Source organism: Gnatocerus cornutus, chromosome 1 (genome assembly GCF_029298725.1).
Source record: "Gnatocerus cornutus isolate USDA-ARS CGAHR chromosome 1, icGnaCorn1.1, whole genome shotgun sequence".
Lineage (NCBI taxonomy): Eukaryota > Metazoa > Arthropoda > Insecta > Coleoptera > Tenebrionidae > Gnatocerus > Gnatocerus cornutus.
In genome coordinates this window covers 19,752,910-19,768,218 of record NC_142233.1, presented here as the reverse complement: position 1 = coordinate 19,768,218, position 15,309 = coordinate 19,752,910, and the positions used below count along the sequence as shown (strand labels likewise).

Genomic DNA, 15,309 nt, shown 5'->3' with positions numbered 1-15,309 from the left:
TTATTACTATCCACAATCATCAAGGCCATAAATAACAATAAACATTGGAATTGTTACTCTTACTTTAGTTTTCTACTATTTTTATTGATATTTGACGAAATAATAAAAAGAAGTTAAAAAACATCAAGAAAGATAAGATGAAAATCTGAAGAATGAAAAAGTATTGGTTATCGGTTCAAAATAAGCATGTAATTTGAGAAAGGATTGTTGTTGGACTTAAAAAACAGACTAGGTATATTTAAATTATATCAATTTATATTATGAAGTAAGAGTTATTTGCAAAGTGTTACTGCCGATTCTTTCATAGATTAAGTTATGAGTAGCTTCAGAATGTTGGAAATCTGCAGATGCTTCTCCAATAGCAAACTTCTGATTGATGCTAAACGTATCTCTGCTACCATCAGAAAAAATAAGTGTCATAGTAAATGGACAGTTAGATGCATAGTAATTAACTTCTTCTCTTCGACTTTCTGACTTCTGAAAAGGTATTTGCACGTCCTGAAAATTACCTTCAGGACCTCGGCTGTCTTCCCAATCAAATGGATCAATTCCCGACACAATAGTAGTGATGACATCTAGTCCTGCAAAGTTTTGAATTCTAATGTAGGATTCTTGACTTCTAGCAGGTATTTTATCTGACAGGACCTCATTGGCCAAATTGGCACTGACCAAGATGTAGAGAAGTATTTTCAGCAGCGTTGTCATTTTAAAGGTTAATTATAGGGACGTGTGCTTGAGATCCTACAATAATATTTTATTAATCATAGTTATTATTATAAAACAAAACAAAATGTTATATTATGAAAAACTTACTTGTACCTACTTGATTGAAATTACTCCTACGACAGAACGGTAACTGAAGGAATTAGATTCTTTTATATACTAATATTAACACTTCATGCCTTATCTAAATCAACAGTTATCCCACAACTTAAAATTTGAGATTATCTAAAATTTGATAAAATGCCACTTGAAACCTAAGTACCCACACGAAAAAGAAGAGCAATTTTTAATTTTTCTTGACGTAATATATCACAAGATAACTTATTAGGATAAGATAAATTAATGAACCTGAATAGACACCAGTGCAATAAATCATACCGATCAGAAAAAGGATTTACTAAAACTTTAATAAAAAAGGAAGAAATATGGTTTGAAATTCTTGTCCCACTTACTATGGTGTGATCTATTAAATTTCCATTCTCTGTAGGCTTAGAGAAACAACGTCATGTCGTAATTAACACCATCGTGCTGGCCAATTGACGTTTGGAAACTACTTGACAGATTGTATTTCGAACAAACACCCGACATACTTTCATTTACACAAAATTTGTCTATAAAATGTTCAGTAATAATCCGACCATTTTTTGCCTAAATAGATACATTTTATATCATCGTCAGCGATTATTGAACACTTTGTCTTTTTCTTACATGCATGCAGCCAATAATAATTCATATACGATTACGTGACAATGTGCAGAAAGATCATTACAACATTGAAAAATACCGAACAACATAAAATGTAGTTAATAACCCAGCAAGTTCTCGGCAAGCCCAATCAAAACAAGACGTCAATATTTATAATAAAATGTAATGGTGATACGCTTGACATACTCGACGACATGCTGCGCAATCTAGAAAATATCTCAATACACATCTAAAATTAAAAATTGTACAAACGCTTAATAATAATTATCTCACAAAGGTGAAAGAGACATTACCACGGATGAGAAATAACCCAAAACTGTCAAAATTCTCCTTTTTTAATAACAATGTTAATTTGATATCGACACGATAACCTATCCAATAAAGCAGACAAAACAAACGCCAAAAAGTGAGTGTCTTTTACGTTCACTTTCCACTAAACATCCTCGCCACATTTTCTTGATTTCTTAATCAGCCGACCCCCTGCGGGCCATGAATCAGCCGATATCTGACATTCAACGCAGAATCCGCACCCAGATGGCAAACATACCAAATGAAGATCTTGATGCAAGACACACTCTGTGATCCAGATCATGGGGGTCGCGGGACCCATAGACGATCGCGGAATACCAAGAGACGGTTTGGTTGCGTGCCCAGCCTCACAAATCGCTATCTGGGACCAGCTTTCCGCTATTAAATATTATAATTCGGTCCTGCTATGTGCACTATTGTTTACCAGAGGTAATAAAAAATTACGACGTATTTTGTGCTCCAGTCAAATGGCGTGCTCCGGACTCTAAAGCGCGCTTAAGCGACCGAACTCGCTATTGTACGAATTTTTTCAGTGTCCATAAAATATTGTTTGGTAATGATCAGATTATTGTCTGTAAAAACATGGCTCGTTATTATTAAATATCATTGTAGGACATGCCGGTTTGGGTGGTTCTCACCGAGAGGAAAAACGAGGAGGTTGTTAAGTAAGCGGAAGCTTCCCTGGGAAAAAGAGAATGTATGACACATTCCACTTTGATGCATAAAGATCAAACAGTTTTCAGTTTATGACGTGACATTTACGTGTAAAAGATTGTCTATTTTTATTTTTTTAGCGTAGAGACAAATAGCTATTTTGGGCTCGTGAATTGTAAATCACACAGTAACGCGATATCAGTGCGAAAAAGCTGCATCAGTGCGGCAAAAAAGTCAGATTACACTGTGCGCTCACGGGCATTTAAAAGGCAAACTACTTTTACCACAACAAGAATACACCAAAATATTACTTACCTACATAAATTGTTTCTTATTTAAGATCATTTTTCCACCTTAAAAATCAAAATAAATAGTACATATATTAAAACACCGAGTTTTATAAGGCACGAATTCAAGGTTATAAAACGAGCGGCGAAGCTTTAATGGCCTTATGAACGAGGTTTTTATACTATTTTTCCTAATTTGTTCTTGTATTTTCGCAATTTCCTCATTCGTTTTCAGTGCTATAATATTCCATTTCGATACGCGATGCTATAATAGCTTTGTTTCCATAGCAACATGGGAATCTTTAAAATACAAATTAGGAAAAATAATAATAAAAAAATAATGTGGTTAACGCACAAGAGTTGTATTAAACTTTTTGGCCGAAAAATTTTATTTTAAATAATTGGGTTTTTCAAAATTCATGAGAACTGTCACATCTGACATTTATAAATTTCATCATCTGTCAATTCCGTCAATTTTGTAAATGGTGCACAAAAAGTACACAAGATGGCGATGTATAAAAAAAGTTTTAATATGACTTTAAAAATAGAAACATTGTCTTAATTGAGATAATAATTTAGGTAGATTCCATCCACTTTTGTGATCAATCTTCCCCCCCATTATGATAAAGTGATTTTAATTTATAAACGCATCTGAAGAGCAGACGATTTGGGCAATTTTTACCGCACGGCGCGTGTAAACGTCCAGGGCGCTTGTAAATCTAATGTTTCCGAAGATGTCAATTGAATGTTAATTTGAAGTTTACAATTCATGAGGCTAAAAATATTTTTTTCGAATTTGCCGCTTTAATAGGTCCATTAGAGTACTCAATTTGGAGTCGTTTATAGGTATCTATAAAAGAACTCAAAGTAGGAAATTTTGATTTTTAGGAATTGGCAGAACTAATTAGTCTGGCTGTCACCTGTCTCCTGTCAAGTTCTTGGTCAATTTGGTTTTTACGATTTGTGTTTAATAAATTGCTGCGTGAATAAAAATGTATGAATATAATTGAACTGTCCTTTGCGGCCAACAATAATTGTACCTAAATATAATAGATATGAATACTGGCTGTGAGGTTAGGTTACGTTTTGTCAAAATTCAGTGACAGTGAAACTCAATAAATGTCAAATTTTAAATTAAATTTGAAAATCAAGTGGCAAGTCGTGGTTACAAAACCATTACCAATCGTGTAACACGAAACTCTTAGAAGTCTAAAATTTAATTTTTTATTAAAAAATTGCAAATTCGAAAAAATAGTATAAAGGACTTGTTTTATAATGGCATTGGTGCACTCGTCCCATACAAAACTCGCCTACGGCTCGTTTTGTACACCGGGACCTCGTGCACCAAATTGGCCATTATAAAACACGTTCTTTAATATACTATTTTCTATTTCGCGTTCATAATGAAGATATTTAGATACGCGTTTGAGCGTATTTCGGCATCGTAATGAACCAACCCATGCCAGTATTTCCAGGAACATATATTTTTCTTAGGTTTGCAGCAGACAAACCGTCAACCTGCCGTCAACGTTGACAATTTAGATTTTGGTTTTGATAAACTTTAATAAATCGATCAATACACTATTATTTCTTGTTGTACTTGGCTTAATACTTCATCGGAGAAAAACTCTTTGGATGCAAGAGAACCATCATGATCATGATCAACATCTTCGCTCCTTGGCTCCCTTGCGCTCCGGTAACCTCAAAACGTCACACGTGTCAAACTGACTGAAATTGGATTTGGCTACTTCGAATTTTTTCCCGAACATTTTGCAAATGCCAACTACCCTAAAATTCCCTAGATTTCGAAATCAAGTTTTTTCGTTTAAAATAAGGCGAAATAGAAAAAATAGCGTATGATACTTGTTCATAATGCATTTTGCCGCACTTACTACTTTATGACTAAAAACGTGCGTGCGGCAAAATGTTCATTATAAAACGCGTTTCATAATATACTATTTCCTAATTTGTATTTTAAAAATTCTCAAGTTGCTATGGAAACAGCTATTATAGCATCGCGTATCGAAATAGGATATTATAGCACTGAAAACGAATGAGGAATTAGCAAAAATAGCTCTGTTACAAGAACAAATTAGGAGAAATAGTATAAAAACCTCGTTCATAAGGCCATTAAGGGACTCATCCATTATAAACTTGGATTCGTGCCTTAATTTTTTTTTTAATATGCTATTATTGATGGCGCTATTTTATTTAAGAACATTTTAAAATTGCGAGTAACGTTGTCAAGAATAATTGTCAGATATGTCAGATCAACATTTTTAATTCAGTTTTAGAAGGTTTATCAGTCTAAAAGCTTTTTACAAATCTCGGACTATAAGAATTTTATGTCTCTCCAGCAAATGCAGCTTTCGATTTTACGATTTTACGAAGCGTAAAAACCTATTTACAGTTTCTCGAATGTAAATCACTATACAGGGTGTCTCAAAATTCGCGAATTCCGAGTTCAGACCGTTGTAGAGAATCACTTCAGTAGTTCAAATATGAAAAAAGAAAAAGATTTGGGACTTCCTTACAAAGATACATTAACCTGAATTTGCACTCTTAAACTGCATTTTTTTACAAATGGAGGGTAAAAATTCCAGTGTTTATTGTTACGAGTACTTATGGTGTAGATATTTGTGGATAATAATAATGTAAATTAATTTCTTGAAGAATTTGCTTTATTTGGGAGTAAAAAAAACTTAAATTTTTGTAATTTTTCTTAAAAATGAAACGGCAACATGGCTAAAAAATAGTCTGTTACTATGAATGCAGGCAACTATAAATTTTGTCAAAATCTGTCACCCCGCTAAAAATTTGATTCAAATGATGGATTTTTATTCAAATAATGAATGCACAGACATGTATTTGGTTTTGGATGTATCAGATAACAGACCTGTGGTAGCTGCTCGCCTACACCATGACACGGAAAAGCAGATTCTTGCTGCTTACTGCAACGATCCAAAAATTAGCACACGAAACTTGGGTCGTCAGTTAGATGTGCATCTTTTTATTAGTGGGCAAGCTGCTTAAAAGTAGCAAAATTCACATTACTTGACAATGTCAGTTATAAGGTTTCGACCTATCTAAGCAATACAAATAGAAATCATAAGATAGGTCAGGATGTGCAATTTGCAATGTTGTCGCATTGAACAAAATTAAAGTGCTTACATCTTCTTTAGGAAGTGCGAAAGTTATTTTTTTAAGTATTTACGAGCACCTCAGGGTTCCTCCTACCGCGCTCTGAATTCGGAATTTGCTAATTTTGATATTGATGATATAAATCTTTGGCAACATTTCAAGAAAAAGATGTAAGAAGTCAAACGTCCCTACTTTACTTGAGATTGTTTGTATTTTATACAGGGTGTTTTTGAAATGCATGTACAAAAAGTGTGTGGTAATTTATTGTCACAAGTTGAGCCTATTAAGAGAAAAAAGTTTTAGTAAAAGTCTTTTTGTTTTCGAGATAAAATTAACTCAATAAATTTGCTTGTATCACTGGTTTAAATTTAACAAAATCGAGTTGCTTAGGAAATAAGTCATTTCAGGTGCGTCTTTTGACAGTAATAAATTGGAGTTAATTTTACCTTGTCAGTTTTTGATTTTAAAATTGTTTTTTCTTTTACTCCTTCTGAATAGAGCAGAACTGTTTTGTACATGCATTTCAAAAACACCCTGTATAGTCATGACAGTTTTTGGCATTACAATCAACTTCTTTAATAGTTTTATTTTTGACATGACTTCTTTCCTTTCCCATCACATATTTAGCTTAATCTAAGCAACCCAAAATATGCTTTTTTATCTTTTCTATCTATACTTGTTAGAAACGAACTTAATTTCACACATCGGGAGCAGACGATATGTCATATTCTCAAGTCATAGTGAACCAACGATCTAGAAGTGAGGCTTTACAATATTTTGCAGTAAGCTGGAATTAAAACGTCAAAGACGTTAAGACACTAGGTGTTTTTGTCTGTTTGCTGTACCTAAGTAACATTCATTTATATTTATAATAAAATGAGCTTTGATGCTAGAATTCCTGAATAAAAATTACCATTTTTGAAAATCCTAACACATCAATGACAATGAAACTGAATAGCAAATGCACCATTTTTCCAGTTTTCAAATTTTTGTCACTCTTATGTCAAAAGCACTTTTTCAAACCCAAGAACGCAAAAGACTAGCTTCTTGATTAGAATTCAGAATATTTAGGCCTGGTTACAAAATTTGGCTTTTTTTCAGTATAAAAGATATCATTATGTATTTAGGTACAGTTTTAAGAATTTGACATTTAACTCAATGTGGTCCTATTACTGATTGTGTCATTGTCAGGATATAATAAATTTTTTATACTTAGTTTAAACTTACAATAACCGTAATGTAATGGTTCTCAAATGCCACTTTTTTATTGTCAATATTAAACAATAGCTTCGACAACTTTTTTATTTGCTTGAAAACCAAAATAGGTTTTTCCACATGTACTTATGAATTTGTAATTAATTGCTAATTGTTGACCATCAAATAAAGTGACTAAATCAATACACATTTTGTTTGCTTTCCATAGAAATAAAACGTGCAGTTAGCCATAATTCTTAAATAAATATTCAAGCATCGCACACGACAGTCGATTGATCAAATTCCAACATCAATATCCCACCAAACGTTTTTTTGTATGAAACGGGTCCGTTCCAAGGGCCCCCACGTCGCATTCCTCTCATTAACACCGTGTAAATATCTCAGGGGCACTCGGTTTCTTTGCATTTGGGGCGGGTGTATTTGGTGCTAGATTGCTGGGGGCGAATTCGTGTCGATAAACTGGTTATTCTTCTGGTTGCCTATCTGAGATTTGAGACCGGGGGGCCCTCGTGCAGACAGCCTTGCCCTCAGCGCCAACAAGCACCTGTGCCGTTAACTCGAACACCTGAGTGCCGTACTACCGACAGATTTAACTGTTTTGTTTCAAATTTTTCACGATATTGGCTGAATGTACGTTTACCAGATGGAAGACGCCAACTGTGAGAAATGGTATAATAAGATGGGAGTGCCCAATGGACGATGAGCAAGGTGATGGTTCACTTAATTTGCCGTTAAAAAGGATAAAGAATTGCTACATGACTTTGTAAACAATTTGAATATAACTACTTTAACATGCAAATACACAAACAGGAAAAATACACGGAAACAGAAAAACTGTTTGATCCCTAAAACTCATTTAATTAAGATAATTGACTTTACTATATTTATTAGCTCCTCTGATTCTAGTCAACAGCAAACATCTTCTTTTTATATTCTTTTCTTTTTGGGAAAAAATGAAGACTACCTAAAACCTGTGTCGTTCTGAATAAATTGATCGCTCGCATCAGCTCCTGTCATAACCTCTTCTACATCTATCCAATTTAAAGACTTAATCTAACCACCAGATCTTCCCTGCTTTCAAATGTTTCCAAGACACATAATTATAGATATCATCGTTAACAAGCAACCTTTAAAATGCCGTTAATGAAGATTGTTTGGTCTTGCTTAAAAAGTGAGGGGGTTAAGAGGAGCGATTAATGTTTAAGATTGGTAATAATTTATTAGAAAACTGTTCTAATGAGGGGGAACGAACATCTAGTGACGTTTTTTAAAGATGAGCTGTTTATATCGACCATTAAAACTATTTGTTCTAGTTTGCCAAAAAAAAGTATTGTTTTGAGGCGAACGACTATTAAATTTAATCGAGTCACGCGAGCTGCTTTGGTGCAATTTTACAAGAAAAAAATCTGTTCCCATGGAGATGGCAATTTAAGATAACCTAATTATTAAAATAATTGCCACAAAATTGTTTATGAAACGATTACTGATTAGTGGCTTAGTATTGCACTTCAGTTTTATGGCTTCAATGAAGATATTTTATAATTCTGCGAGTTTTCGTCGTGACTGCAACTGACGATTTTTTACATTCTGTTGGACGTCAACATAAACAGAATGTTAATAAATTTTCTAATAATGGTAATTAACAGAAAACAACAATAAGTGAATGTGAGAAAATGTCATTTAAAAATTGATAAGTAAGCATGTTAAAGTGATAAATTGCATGTTCTGTTTATTTATCAATCGGCTAATCTGTAAGGTAAGTATTAGAAAAATATTCAAGTTAATAAATAGATAGAGGTTCTTTTAAAATTGTGACAAAAACGTATTTATCTGTAGCAAGGTATTATTCACATATTATTCCATATGTGTAGAACCATTTTCCCAAAAAGTAAAAATAATAAAATTAAAAAAAAAACCTCAATTTTTTCTCAAAAGTAAATACTTTTATTTCTTTGAATTGTGACAATAAAATAAGATTCTTATTAAGAATTTCGGCAATTCTGGAGGAATATTGACAACAAATATCAATTATTATGATATCTATGACTAATTTGTTATGTATTAACTTTGTTATAATATTTTTTTCTAATTCAATTACTATTTTAAACACCGTTTCAGTTACAATATGACATTTATATACAGGGTCCGGCAACACTTGTGTCCACCCCCAAAATCGTTCTTAATTTTAAAGATAAAATTTTGAATATTTTGCATACGCTCACAGTTGACAAAGCTCTAGGAGCTGATGTAAAAATTTGTTTTTTATCACTGATAGTTTTGGCGTCGCGACGCCTTAAAAATATAATTTTTATAGTCAAACTTTTGTAACTTTGGTTTAACTCCGCCTACCTTTTGGGCTAATTGAATCTTAGCTGGAAGTCTGATTCACTCTGCAAAATTTTGATAGTTCGTCGATATTTGCTAAAAGTCGGGGTAAAAATGTCCACACATTAGAAAATGAAACAAATGAAAAATTTATTTTTTATCAAAGATAGTTTTGGCGTCGCGACGTCTTAAAAATGTAATTTTTTGTTAATTGTGAAGGTTTGTGATATCAAGCCCCTAATTTAGTTTTTTTTTTTAATATAAATGTGTTAAAAATATCTCAGTTGTCATTTTAGATTAAATGCAAATTGTTTTCAAAATTTGAGAAAAAAAGCTGTTTTATCAAGTTAGTTTCCAATTTCATTAGGTCAAAATTGGGAACTACGTTTACACCCATCTGTCAACATCTTGTGTCACAAATGACATCTATCCTTTGGGTCGCTTTAGATTGTAACAAAAGTCTTACTTGGTGAAATTGTCGCTTTGTCGATGTTAATTAAACCATTTCTGGTGTCTATAAAATGCAACTTGCCCGTGTTAATCAAAATTAACCTTTATAAGAGAGAATGAAGTGACTTGTGAAATTTTGGTGTAAACGTAGTTTGCCACTGCGCTGTCATAATTTTGAAAACTAACTTGATAAAACAGTGTTTTTTTTTCGCAAATTTTAAACACAATTTGCATTAGATTTAAAATAAAAACTCAGATATTTGTATCACAGTTATGTTGAAAAAAAATTGAAATTGCAAATATTCCCGCAAAAACTCAAAAATCGCTAAAAATTATACTTCTTAAGCGTCGCGACGCCAACCAAACCGTGATAAAAAACAAATGTTTGCGTCAGCTTCTAGAGCTTTGTCAACTATGAGCGTATGCAAATTTCTAAAATTTTATCTTTAAAATTAAAAACTATTTTAGGGGTGGACACAAGTTTTGCCGGACTCTGTATATGTATAAAGTTAACATTTTGAATGTCATTTTAATTTTGAAATGACACGCTTTTAGGCCCAAGTGCGTAAAAGTGACCCAAGAGTGCGTAAAAGCGTCATGAGTAAAAGCATTTGTCCATGTTGTTTGTTTTGTACCTCCATTTATAGATGTTTTATATTCCTTTATGAGATTTTACACATATTTGTGTCGACTACTCGAATTCTAACCGTTAAATTTGCATAAAAACTTACTAACTTGGTAACTAAATCTGCATCTCAAATCTGTTTGAACTGTCAGACAAATTTTGACAAAAATAATTTATCTTAAAATTTTGCTCGATTTTGGTGCGATTGCAGAAAAAACCTTGTTTGTCATTCGTGCGAAATGGATGTTATGGACACGATGTGTTGTTCAAACTTGACCTTGTCGGACAAACCACGTCTAAAATGCGTAAAACAGTACAATTTCGCAATTTGGCGCAAAAATAGGTGCTTCCTAATTTGTTGTGGTATATAGAGTGTTTACGCATTGCAATATTATGCAGATGCAATAATAGCTTCGTCCCCATAGCAAAATGTTTGTAAATAAAAAATTGATTTAATCAGCAAATTAAGAAAAATTACAAAAAATTGTTTTTAAACTTGAAAACACTCGTTGTTTCCAGGGCTCATTTCTTCGGCACTCGTGTTTTAATAAACGTTTTATAAAATCTGTTTTTTAATATACTAATCTTGCCACTACTTACAAAATGCTGACAAGATCTTTCAAAAATAATGACAAATTTTTATTTACATGCGTTTTTATTTTCTCAAAATTTCTAGAATTCTTTGTTTTAGTTAAAATTTTTCTAGCAAAATTTATAGACGCTGCACAGTGGACAACTTGCATGCTTCTGGTTGAACGAAAATAAAAAAATCGACATTTTTGTATCGAGCTACAATTAACACAAGTGCAAGTTCTAAATGGGCACCAGATATTGTCTTAATTTTAGAATTATTCACAAAGGCGTTTAAAAATTATAGGCCGTTAAATTTGCTAAAATCGCAACGTTTTAATCACGCAGTTTATGCTCTAAATTGCGGACAGTTTCGCCGCTTGTTTTTTGCTGATAAGTTGACACATACATGACAACATACATCGTTGGAAAGCTTATGATCTTAGCTTTTATTTCATTAATAAATATTTATAAAATCTTGGATACAAAAGCCGTAAAAAATATTTTAAAAATGCACTTTTTTTTAGTTATTTTTAAATTTTAAGTCAAATTTACGTTTTGATCTACACGAGTCTACATCAAGATATTTATACCAAAATATTCCTTAGGGTTTCTAGTATACAAAGTAATTAAATTTGGGTGCACATATTTGCCCGTCTTCCTGAAAATCGAAGACAACTGTCTCGATGTACTGATATTGGCGCGCATTGCCAGTGTCTAAGCGAATATTTGTTGTCTTCCGATATTAAAGATTTTTTCTTTTTATATATAGGTACACCCTTTTTTACCACAAATACCACTGGTGCACTTAAATATATTTATTTCTAATGTAAATAAGTGTAAGTAAGTACAATTTGTTTTTGCTGTAAGTAAATATTTGGAGACAAATTCTTACTACCTGCAGTTGACTACCATAAATTATATTAGTGATTTTAAAGGAAAAAGTGCCCCTGTATGAAAAATTACGGATCCAAGTGTTTTAGATTTAATAGAGAACACCAGCGAAGAAGAAAAAGAAGAGGATACTGATGACGAAACTGACGATGATGACAATGACGACGATAACGAGGATAACGACGATGACGACAATAACGATGACGAAAATAATAACGATGATGAAAATGATGACGATGACGAAGATGAACACCATTCACAATATTATTTGTTATTTTTTTATTTTAATATTTCCTGCCTACTGTTCATATAAAATTTTATATATGCAGGCTGTTTGGTAAGTAAAGCACTCTTACCTGGAGAATCAGGGAGCATACAGAAAGAGGTCTGAGTGAAAAGTTTCATTCTTTTCCTTTTCTTGTAAAAGTTATAAGGTTGTAAAGTTGATCAATCAGGACTCGAAAAATAATTTAAAGATCTGACTGAAAACAGAGTAGTTTGGTTTTGACAAAAACAAGAGTGCCAAACAACTGTCACATTTGACATGATTAGTCAGTGTCGGTACAAATGTACTTGAAAACTGAATAATAATTCGAAAAATAAATCGTATACAAAATTATAAAACCAATAAAATTGTCCTTTGTTCCGACCTAAACCAAGATATAAACGCCGCTACAAGGAATGATTTATTCTAATCTCATGACCATTGCGAAATTGTTCAGCACACGTTGACAGATACCTTCATAACATTGCTGTTACAGTTTTGGTGCTTTACTTACCAAACATCCTGTATATCTTTATATTGTTTTTAAAGAATATTTTAGTCACAAATTAAAAAATATCTGAGAATTGCGTTTATTTTAACATATTAATTGGCTTTTTCTATATTTTTGTTCTGATACTCAAAAAAAAATTTTTTTTTTACATAATAAAATAAAGCAGGTTAAATTATATGAATCCTAAAAATTTCAACTAAATATCTTAAGCCGTTTAAGCGCTATGATTCTCGTTCAATCAGAAGCATGCAAGTTGCCCACTGTGCGCTGTTGCTAAGGTAGCATCAGTTCGATTGGGGTTGCTAACACGCAACTTTGATTTGCAATGCCGCAACTCAACATGAAATCAGGCTGTAAGATTCTGAGCTTTTTGGTTATATGTTCTTTACAATTTTTAAATTATGTAAGTATTTAAATTCAGAAAAGATTGCATGAATACAATAAAAAACGAATTTTGGAACACTACACAACACAATGTTCAATAAAATGGTGTCTAAAATTTCATCCAAAAGCAAACACAAATTGGACACAAAAAAAAAATAAAAATCGTATCTAAATTAGAGCAAAAAAGCTTTGTTAAAGAGCTTTCACCAAGCAACTTTTTTGTTGGTGATGATGGCAATACAAGTAGCAGTCTATTATCAGGAAATTTCAAGCATCTTGCAACAGACGCACCAAAGTTTCTCAGCGATGCTTTAGTGGGAATGCTCCTTTTACAAGTAAAACTCGATTTTCACCAAATATGAGACGCACCCCAAATTTTTGCTGAATCGTATATTCGAAGAATGAAGTAAGGCATTCCTAACCTGGTGTTTCAAAGGCCTAGAAAAAGTCCCAAAGGACAAAATAGACAAAGCAGTAGAAAGAAGCACGGAAGAATTTCCCACAAAATACATAGCTGTACACTGACTACGCCTCAATGTAGGTTCTAAGAAATGCAACCCCACAAAAGGAGTTCGACAAGGATGTGCCAAGCCCGTTACTGTTCCTTCTTTTCATGAATGAAATCATTAACGAATGCACGTACAAAGAAACTCCATCTGAGAAACTGCCACATGGAAAGAATAATAAGCATTTAATTTGGTTTAGCTGGTGATGTTGTGTTGATAGCTAACGCAAAGACAAAAGCTCCAACGTAGAGTCTACCAAAAAAAGCATGTAGCAATGAAAACACACAGAATCGTAACGAGAGCATTGCAAATAATTTTTGATACTACTATACACTATGTATTAAAAACAAATTCATTAGATAAAAAATAACAAATTGAGAAAAACAGAAGGCGATAAATAAAATATCTATTATAGGAACTTTAAGCACTTTAAAATACTCCTAATTATTATAAACTGCACGAGTTTACGAGTGAAGAAACTTTTTAAACGTGTATATAACAACATTTTATCTACGACTGTAATTAGAAACAATTTGGCGTCAATAGTCAAAATAAATAAAGTTTTACGGCTGATTTGTCGTATCTCAGCAAAAAGTGTGCAAAAGACAGAGTTCACTAAACGAATACTTTTTGAACCAGTCTACCTATGCAAAAACGCCTACTTTTTGCACGATCGTAAATAAAAAAATTAACTGTCACGCCAAATATCTACTTTAACTTGATCTAGTAACTACCTATGTATGTAACTTTTTTCTGTTTTGTTAAAAGTACGTTTTCCCATATAATTAAACCTTAACTTCTCTGTATTTAGCTGATTCTAAAAAAACATTAAGTAAATCTAAATAGATACGTATATACCTATTATTTGCCAGATTTATTTTCTATCCCAAACGTAGTTTTTCCCGAGGCAATGCCCCAATTTTTCAATTTTACCTTTTGCTCCAAAACGCCTCTCATTTTGTAAACTAGCAATTTGTTGGTCCGAACGTGTGATTTCAAGTTGGTACCAACTGTTTTTGTCTCATGGGAAAGTCTGTCAAGCCCTCTAGAATACCGCTTTGAAGTATAAAAATTGTTCTTCCCGAAAAGTCGAAAAATGACAAATTTATGATCGGCAAATATTTAAATGCTTATAGTCAGCACTTCAACAAAGTAGTTGTTGATTTTTGAATAAAATGAATAATTATTTTCTTAAGACAGGTTTTGTCAGACAAAGAGGCCATAAATTTGTCTCAACCTTTCTCAGATTTTTCAGATTTATTAAAACTTTCCATTAATTGGTTTTAATAGTAAATTTAAGCTTGGTAATTGCGAATTCTTTGGCATTATATAAAAACGGTTCTCACACACCTACTCAATTTATAAAATTAACAAAATCATCACCTAAGCGCAATTTATTTAGTGTTAATTAAACGCAGTGTGAAAAATATTCAAATTTCCGAAATTAGGAAAAGAGTTACGACGTGAAGGGTGATGATTTAATAATTGTGAAATATAAAATTACTCGAGTGTGAAAGCTTTTAATTAAGTTTGAAGTTAATGTGACCGTCTCACGTAAAAGGCGGCAAATATGTAACCCAATACTAAAATTTCAGTCGGTGATTTATGCCATCATTTATATCTTGATTAAGTAAAAGTGACACATAAATCTAGACAATACGTTAGAAAGAAAATTGCGCCGAGTCGCGACGTTATGAATAAATTATTCAAATCGAAATGAAAAATTTCTAGGTGACAAGTTAAAA

General features: G+C 32.5%; 1 long non-coding RNA gene across 1 annotated transcript; it reads right to left on the bottom strand.

The window, feature by feature from the left end:
* Positions 1 to 233: 233 nt before the first annotated feature.
* On the bottom strand, positions 234 to 894 carry LOC148180837 (uncharacterized). Its single transcript, XR_015771702.1, has 2 exons — positions 814 to 894; positions 234 to 741 (listed from the first exon to the last, which is right to left on the bottom strand). It is a non-coding gene; the product is annotated as an uncharacterized LOC148180837 (long non-coding RNA).
* Positions 895 to 15,309: the final 14,415 nt, after the last annotated feature.